The sequence below is a fragment of the Leucopleurus acutus genome (assembly GCF_964270905.1).
Source record: "Leucopleurus acutus genome assembly, chromosome: 2".
NCBI lineage: Eukaryota > Metazoa > Chordata > Mammalia > Artiodactyla > Delphinidae > Leucopleurus > Leucopleurus acutus.
This window is the reverse complement of record NC_139143.1, coordinates 6,855,454-6,864,614: the sequence shown is the minus strand read 5'-3', so window position 1 is coordinate 6,864,614 and position 9,161 is coordinate 6,855,454.

Sequence of the window (9,161 nt, the reverse complement as noted above, 5' to 3'; positions counted from 1 at the left end):
TGTGTCCCTGGATAAATCCCATTTATCATGGCGTAAGGAAATAATCCCACTTACCATCACATCAAAAAGAATAAAATACCTAGGACTAAACCTACATGAGGAGGTAAAAGACCTGCACTCAGAAAACTATAAGACACTGTTGAAAGAAACTGAAGATGACACAAACGGATGGAAAGATATACCATGCTCTCAGATTGGAAGAATCAATATTGTCAAAATGACTATACTACCCAAGGCAATCTACAGATTCAATGCAATCCCTATCAAATCATCAATAGCATTTTTCACAGAACTAGAACAAAAAATGTTAAAATTTCTATGGAAACACAAAAGATCCTGAATAGCCACAGCAATATTGAGAAAGAAAAATGGAGCTGGAGGAATCAGACTCCCTGACTTCAGACTATACTACAAAGCTATAGCAATCAAAACAGTATGGTACTGGCACAAACAGTACTGGTGCAACAGACATATAGATCAATGCAACAGGATAGAAAGCCCCCAAATCAACCTACACACCTATGGTCAATTAATCTACCACAGTGGAAGCAAGAATATACAATGGAGAAAAAACAGTCCCTTCAACAAGTGGTGCTGGGGAAACTAGACAGCTACATGGAAAAGAATGAAATTAGAACATTCTCTAACACCACACACAAAAATAAGCTTAAAATGGATTAAAAATGTAAATGTAACTCAGACTATAAAATCTCCTAGAGGAAAACATAGGCAGAACACTCTGTGACATAAATTGCAGCAATATCTTTTTAGATCACTCTCCTAGAGTAATGGAAATAAAAACAAAAATAAAGACATGTGACCAAATTAAACTTAAAAACATTTTCACAGCAAAGAAAACCATAAAATGGGCAAGAAGACAACCCACAGAATGGGAGAAAATAGTTGGAAATGATGTGACCAATAGGGATTAATCCCCAAGATAAAGGAACAGCTCATACAGCTCAATATCAAAAACAAACAAACAAACAAACAAACAACCCAATCAAAAACTGGGCAGAAGACCTAAATAGACATTTCTCCAAAGAAGACATACAGATGGCTAAAAGGCACATGAAAAGGCACATGAAAAGATGCTCAGCATCACTAATTATTAGAGAAATGCAAATCAAAACTACAATGAGGTATTACCTCCCACCAGTCAGAATGGCTGTCATCAAAAAGTCTACAAATAATAAATGCTGAAGAGGGTGTGGAGGAAAAGGAACCCTTTTACACTCTTGGTGGGAATGTAAATTGGTGCAGCCACTATGGTGAAGAGTATGGAAGTTCCTTACAAAAGTAGAAATAGAATTACCATATGAGCCTGCAATCCTACTCTTGGGCATATATCCAGAAAAAAACATAATTTGAAAAGATACATGTAATGTTTATTGCAGCACTATTTACAATAGCCAAGACATGAAAGCAACCTAAATGTCCATCAACAGAAGAACAGATGAAGAAGATGTGGTATATATACACAATGGGATATTAGCCACAGAAAAGAATGAAATGATGCCATTTGCAGTGATATGGATGGACCTAGAGATTATCATACTAAATGAAGTAAGCCAGACAGAGAAAGATAAATATCGTATGATATCACTTACATGTGGAATCTAAAAAATGATACAAATGAACTTATTTACACAATAGAAAGAGACTCACAGACACAGAAAACACACCTATGGTTACCAAACGGGAAAGGCGGTTGGGGGGAGGGATAAACTAGGAGATTGGGATTAACATATACACACTAGTGTATATAAAACAGATAACCAACAAAAGCCTACTGTATAGCTCAGGGAAATATACTCAATACTTTATAATAAACTATTAGGGAAGAGAATCTGAGTCATATATATATATATATATATATATATATATATATATATATATATATAACTGAATCACTTTGCTGTACACCTGAAACTAACACGTTATTGTAAATCAACTGTACTTTAATTTAAAAAAAAGAAACAATACCATTAAGAAATGAGCCAAAGTCCTTAACAGACACCTCACCAAAGAAGATAAATAAATCACAAATAAGCAAATGGAAAGATACTCCTCATCAAATGTTATCAGGTAAATGCAAATTAAAACAGCAATGAAATACCACTACATACTTATTAAAATGGCCAAAATGCAAAGCACTGACAACACCAAATGCTGACAAGGATTTGGAATAACAGGTAATTCTATTCATTGCTTGTGTGGATGTAAATGGCACAGCCACTCTGGAAAGCAGTTTGGCTTTGTATACTGTTACTAAACAATCCAGTAACTGCACTCCTTGGTATTTACCCAAAGGAGTAGTGGACTTATGTCCACATAAAAATCTTTACATGAATATTTACAGAAACTTTACTCATAATTGCCAAGCCTTGGGAGAAAATTTCAATAATAAAATGAAAAGAGCTACTGAGCCATGAAAAAACATAGAGGAAACTTAAATGAATATTACTAAGTGTAAGAAGTCAATCTGAAAAAGCTATATATGTTAAGATTCAAAGTATATGACATTCTGGAAAAGGCAAAACTACAGAAACAGTAAAAAGTTCAGTGGTTGCCTGGGGATTCTGGGGGCAGGAGTGGATAAATAGGTGGAACACACAGGATTTTAAGGGCAGTAAAATACTCTGTATAATATAATAATGGATACATGTTACTATACATTTGTTGAGACCTATAGAATGTACAATAGTAAGAGTGAACCATAATATAAATTATGGACTTTGGGTTATTATGATGTGTCACTGTAGGTTCATCAGTTGTTAACAAATGTACCCTCTGGGAGGGTATACATATGAGGGGGAAGGGGTTATATGGGAATTCCTGGCACCTTCACCTCAATTTTTCTGTGAATTTAAAACTGCTTTAAAAAATAAAGTCTTCATAATAATAATTTTTAAAAACTCACTGAATATTTTCCACCTAATTTCAGTAATAAGACGAGATTTTTCACTACTTTCATCAATCTGTTCAACATAGTACTGAAAGTTCTAGCCAATGCAATAAAGTAAGAAGAAAAACAAGCCAGCTTTAAACAAAACATTGTTATACTTGACACCAAAAACTTGGTCCATGAAAAAAATGATAAAAAGAAATTCACAAAATTAAAAGTTATGCTCTATAAAAGACCCTGTTAAAAGAATGAAAAGATATGCCACATAACTGGAATGGTTAATATTATATCATCTGGAGTGGGCATGGGTTTGGCCCAATATTATTCTGGGTGTTTCTGGCTGAGATCAAGATTTGAATGGGGAGATGGAGTAGAGCATATTGCTCTCCTTAGTCTGGGTGGGCCTATCCAATCAGCTGAAAATCTTCATAGAGCAAAAAGGCTGAGTAAGAGGAAACTTCTGCTTGACTGTTGAGCTGGAACATCAATCTTTTCCTTCCTTTGAACTCAAATTGAAATACTGGCCTTTCTTGGGGCTTGAGCCTGCAAGCTTCCTGATTGGAGTTAACAGCATTGACTCTCCAACTTGTCAGGCCTTTGGACTCAGACCGAGACTAGACATTGGCTCTCCTGTATTTCCAGTTTGCCGACAGCAGATCTTGGGACTTCTTGCCATATAATACAATGAGAAAATGGCAAGAGACAGGAAGAAACACTTAGCTCAGGAGGATATACAAACAATAAGAACATAAAAATAACCACTTGGGAAATACGAATTAAAACTATAATGACAATAAAACAGAACAAAACAATGAGCTATCACTACACTTACCGGAATGTCTATAATTTTGAAAAAAATATATAGTGACACCAAATGCTAAAGAGAATGCAGAGGAGCTGGATTACTTATACATTGCTAGTGGATTGTTAAAAGAAAACAAACAGTTTTGCAGTTTCTTCAAAAAACTAAACATTCAATTACCATAGGACTCAGCAGTCGGACTCCTAGGCATCTATACTAAAGAAATAAAAACTTATTATCACCTATTTTCACACAAAATTTATACATGACTGCTTATAACAGCTTTTCTAAAAATAATATTCCCAAACTGGAAATAACCCTGATGCCCTTCAACAGGCGATAGGTAAAACCATCTGTGGTACATCCATACTACGGAATAGTACTTAGGAATAAAGCAAAATGAAATATATGTACACATAACAACTCTGATGATCTCCAGAAATTTACACTGATTGCAAAAGAAAAATACTTATCCCAAAGCATTCTTGAAATGATAAAACTATAGGAATGAAGAACAGTTGAAAAGGAAATAGGTGTGGCTATAAAAGGGAAATATAATGATCTTTTTCATGGTGACAATGTTCTATATCATCAATGTATCAATGTCAACATCGGGCTGTGATATTGTATGATGGTTTTGCAAGACATTTCCATTGGAGAAAACTAGTACAAGGTACATGGGAATCTATGTTATTTCTTACAACTACATTTAAGTGTACAATGACCTCAAATAAAAATTTAATTAAAGATGATTAGGGACAAAATTTAACTGTACTGTGGGAAAAAATAATGGTCAGATATAAAACTTTTCAGAAAAAAATACAGAAAATTATTACCAAAAACCTGCAGGAAAATGTATATTAGAGAGAGATCTTCAGAAACAACTAAAATAATCCCAGGTTCAGATTCTTAGGAGTCAGTCTGGTAATGCAGGATGTCTGATTTGCACCACTTTTCATTTATTCAGTGATTACACTTTATTCATGTCATTTCTTTTCTACTCTTTTTACTTCTTTATAAATATCCTGTTTGATAATTCTTATTTATTATGAAAATATTTAGTCCTATGTTTAGTTTTCTAACATATCTGAAAATAAAGTTACCATAATAGTATTTATTCTATTCATTCAATTTTTTCTTGTTCTTTCCACTGCACTTCCATGCCTTCTATAGGATAAATTAAATATTTTAGAGTCACTTTCCCCTCTCTACTTCATTATATCATCTTTTAATAGTTATACTAGAGATAACAACATGCATAATTGGCTTTTAAAATATACCATGTAAAGGTGCTTTACCACTTCCCAACATAGCAGGGAATTTACAATAGCTTAAAGCCATTTACCCCTTCTCCTACATTGTTTTGCTGTTATCTGACTTTCAATGCCAGATATATCAATAGTATAAACTCCGAAGCACATTTTTATTTTTAATAGATCAGTATTTTATATTTTAGTTTTGCCCATATACTACATTATATGGGAGGGTTATTCATTCCTTCCTGCACATTCAGGCTGAATTCTGAGACTCTGGATGAGCCACTACATTCAGTGAAAGAGCTGAGATTTACAGCTTATCCGAAATGATGCAAAGAAAGCAGACATACAAAAAGGATAAATGGAGGACAAGAGAAGGTGGTAGAACTAGTGGAAATAAAAGTAAAAATCTAATGAAAATAACATTTAAACACATGGTGTGAAATCAGAGGGTAGAAACAGAAAATAATGATGGATATACCTTAAGCAAAAAAAACTTAGCTAGCCTGATAATGTTATGTAAATGGTCTAAATATTTTATATATGATGATAAATAATATTTTATTCACAGATATATTGGTATGCTTTTAGCTGATAATTTATTAGAAACCCAAACAGAGGCACCAAAAATTATGGTTAAAAACAGGTAACTAAAAATTAGGGTTTTATCGATTTAAGTTATACAACCAGAGCCATCAGCTATGATTTTATTTAATTTACATTTGAGTAACAAAAGTTTCAGAAACCTGAATTATAATAATTATAAATAATTTATAAGTACTGATTAAAGTTCTAAGCAAACAGTTATCTTTTAAAATCTATTTTGTAAGGCATTTGCCATTTTTAAAAAATATAAATGCCCTTTGAGAAAGTTTTAGAAATTCTTGCTAGAGATTTGAAGATAAAAATGTTTTTAAACATCCATTTTTTCATAAGCTTTATAAAATACTATGTTCCACCAGAATTCTAATATACTACAAACCCCCTGTGGAGTACAATAAAAAGATTTCTATGTAGTTCATATGTCTTTGTTTCTGACTAATGGAAAACAAATGAAATGATGAAAAAGTCACATTAGAGTCAGTCACACATCATAAATTGTCTTTCTTAGTGTGTCATTGTATAAAATGATTTGATGTGCCCCAGAGGAGAATTCCATTAAAACACATACTCTTCTCATTCAGAACTTTAGCTTCATAAAGGAGGAAAGACAGAAAAGTGTAGTAATGCCCATCTGAACCGCTTGATATATAATACATGTAGGCAACTATAGTTGGGAACCAGTGAAAAGTTATAAAGAATGGAAAATATCCCTTCTATGATATACCCTGTGTAACAAGAAGATTAATAGATTTCTAAGTTCATATTTTCTTTTTAAACTGCCTAAAATATCCACACATTACCCTAAAACTCATACAACTCTGTCATAAGTGAATGGTAGCAATATTTGTGCACACTTGTCATTTAATAAAAATATTAAAGTTTCTCTTTCCATAAACTCATCATGGGAATGGTTTTAAATGATGGGCTCAGTACCAATAAACCCTGCATATAAAGACTGCATTTGGCTGATTCTAAACGATACTCTCTTACATACACACACACACACACATACACACACACACACACACACGCAATTTAAAAAACCTCTCAAAATGAAACCAAATGAAAAAGAATGAAAAGCACTTTTGCATTTATACCATCTGCTACATTATACTTACAATCCATTTAGCATAACTCCCTTCTTAGTTTGCAAAATGAAACAGACTAGTTTTGTACACTCTCCAAATCCAGTAGGCACCAATCATGTAGAAATTAACTTACATGGCCACATTCCACAGCCTTGATATTTTTCCAACTACTTATTTTTCATTATAATCACTAAAACTTTTCATATTGATATGATGGATACTTACACATGAGATGGAATTTTTAAAATGGTGTCCATACCGGTGGCAGTAAAATTTAATCTAAGATACTAGATAGGTACAGCATTGGTCAGCGCTTGATTCTTTTATTATGTAAAATACATGTGAAGTATTCTTTATTTGAAGCTAACTTGTTATATGATTCTTTTATGGAGACCTATTGTTTAGAAAAACCAGCCCTTCCTTAGCTGTGAAACACACAAAAATAGGAACATTATATTAGTAATATGAGTATACATGAAGTTACCATCCCCATTTCCACAGTATTTTTATTCCATTTTTACAAGACCTCAAATCCTTTGAAGAACATTTTCTCATTTTTTTCCACTCTATTTGCTCACCTTTTAGCTTAGCCTAGTGACAACTGTCATAACTTGAGTATCTGATTTACTATCTTTTTGCCCACCATAGATATTGTGATTTTATTGAACAAACATGTTTTCCACACAATAATTTTCCCAGCATTTCTAAACTCCACAGATCAAATAATCTTCTCCTCCATCTTTTTTAGCTTCCCACGCTCATGGTCAGACTCTAGCCAAGCGTTACCCAATAGAAATATAATACAACCATACTTAAAAAAACAGTGTAATAAACACACATACACACACTATGAAGAATGAGCTAAAATTCATTTTAATTGTACATTGTTTTTAAACCAATGTATCCACAATATTTTGGACATTGGTGAAAATTCCTGTGTTAAAATTACAATATGCTCCATCCAAACCAAGACTAACAAGAAAATTTATGGTTTATAAGTACCTGGAAACTTAGGAAAACCTGAGGAAATTGAGAGAATTATAAATAGGATAAAACCTATCTTCAGCCACTCTGATAAAAAAGTTTTTTGTAACAGGAATCAGCTGAGATATAGAATGTAGAAATGGCACTTTTCTTTCACAAGAGCAAAGAGATTAATACCTAATACACTATTAGCAAGAGAAAAATATGTTTTCTCTTTTTATTGTAATACAATTATTTTTGATATGCCAGTGAAATGCTCACTTATTTTCTTTGAAATAATTTCAATAAAAATAATTATAGAATATGGCTCTCAAAAAGCTCATGATCTTAATGACATGACTTGAAACATACAAATTATAACAAATTATGCTTTTTTATTATCACTTCATATATTTCACACATATTGTCAGTATCTGAATGACATTTTTGGGAAGTTGAAGGCATGCCTATTACTACTTTTTTCTGCTCTGAAAGTAATTGACAGCAGCTTCCTCTTTGTGTCTCCTTTCTGAAAAATTACAAAACTCTATATTGCAGCCATAATTCCCACATGTCCATTAGCACTTCCCTTTGGTAACAAAAATTGTATGCTTTACCTTTTAAACTAAATTTGTGTTTCCTTTTCTGTCAAATATACTTGAATATATCAAGATATTATATTCAATTTAAAAGAAACACAACTAAAAAGAGAGTGTCAAAAACTGACAGTTCTGGTTTCCTAGTAGCTATTGAACTTCATAAGAAAATTGTGGGATTAAAATAAAATAAAATAAAATATAATATAACAATATCAACAATATACACAGAAATAGGCATCTCAGTTTTAAAGAGAACACTCCCTTTAAGCATGTCTTTATTGAGGATTAAAAATATATACATAAATTCTGTATAAAATGTGTATATGTACATTTATCTAGCTCTAAGATTAAAAGGAAAAGGCAAATTTACAAGTGGAAGGAAGAGGTGCTGTCAGCTAGAGCATATCTCATCCTCCTTACCTTGATAATGCCAAGGAGAAAGGAAAATGAAAAAATTGTTTGGTCAAAATTATTTGCAAACATGCTAATCAATGGTGCTGAATAGGTTCTAATAGAGAAAGATAAGGAGAGTCTTAATCTATGAAATGCTTTTAGCATGGTGCTCCTGGTCTGCCTGGGCTTCTTATGATAAACAAACCTGGAATTTTTGTATTTATGGGGCATGGCCAGTGGTCTGCTAGAGTTGGCTCAAACCGGTTTTTGAGCACCAATTTTATACATCCCTTTCCTACTCTAAATCCAGTGACACCACATTGTAGGCTCAAAATCACCCACAATGTATTTACATCACAAAGACTAGCATATGCAGGCTTCCCTGGTGGCACAGCAGATAAGAATCTGCCTGCCCCCATCTCCTGGCTATTGTAAATAGAGCTGCAATGAACATTGTGGTACATGACTCTTTTTGAATTATGGTTTTCTCAGGGTATATGCCTAGTAGTGGGATTGCTGGGCGGTATGGTACTTCTATTTGTAGTTTTT